This window comes from Lipotes vexillifer, unplaced genomic scaffold, assembly GCF_000442215.2.
Source record: "Lipotes vexillifer unplaced genomic scaffold, Lipotes_vexillifer_v1.1 scaffold367, whole genome shotgun sequence".
NCBI classification, from domain to species: domain Eukaryota; kingdom Metazoa; phylum Chordata; class Mammalia; order Artiodactyla; family Lipotidae; genus Lipotes; species Lipotes vexillifer.
The window spans coordinates 1,877,959-1,878,572 of record NW_006795832.1 but is presented as its reverse complement, the minus strand read 5'-3'; positions in this window follow the sequence as shown (position 1 = coordinate 1,878,572).

Below are 614 nucleotides of genomic sequence, written 5' to 3'. Positions count from 1 at the left end.
CTGTACTTACAACAATCAAGATGACCCTGGTCAGACCACTGCATGACCAATTTCAAGATGACTCTCAGAGCTGACTGTGCTGTTTCTGCATGTAGCCCCCTCCCTCCGTCTATAAAAACTCTTGCCCACTGATTGTCAGTGGGGTGGGGAGTCGGCCTTTGGACAGGAGTCCGCCCTCTCCTCAGCAAATTTTCCTTTCCACCAACATGCCTCTTTATTGGCTTCTGAGTGGCGAGCAGCCAGACCCCGCTTTCAGTAACAATATGGAAGACAGCAAGGAGGTAGAGGCCCTCTTTCTGCTGCTTCTGTCTGTGGCTATGAAGGAAGATGTGGGGGCAGGGGTTTTGAGTTTTCTGCACGGCTGCAATGTTCCTGGGTCCAGATACTACTTTCACGAAAGCTAAGAAGCTGCAGTGGCAGCAGAAGTCAAATTCAGCGTTCCAGGGTCCTGTCTACCCTTGAGGTTGTGGAGGGGCAGTGGCAGCAGCTGTGGCGGTGGGTTCCTGGACTGTGGCTGCCTTGGTGTATGCATTCCAGAGGTGGCTTCTTGATTTCCCTGCCTTTGTGAGGACTGCAGAGGCAGAAGTTCCCCTGGGGCCATTCAGCAGGCATGT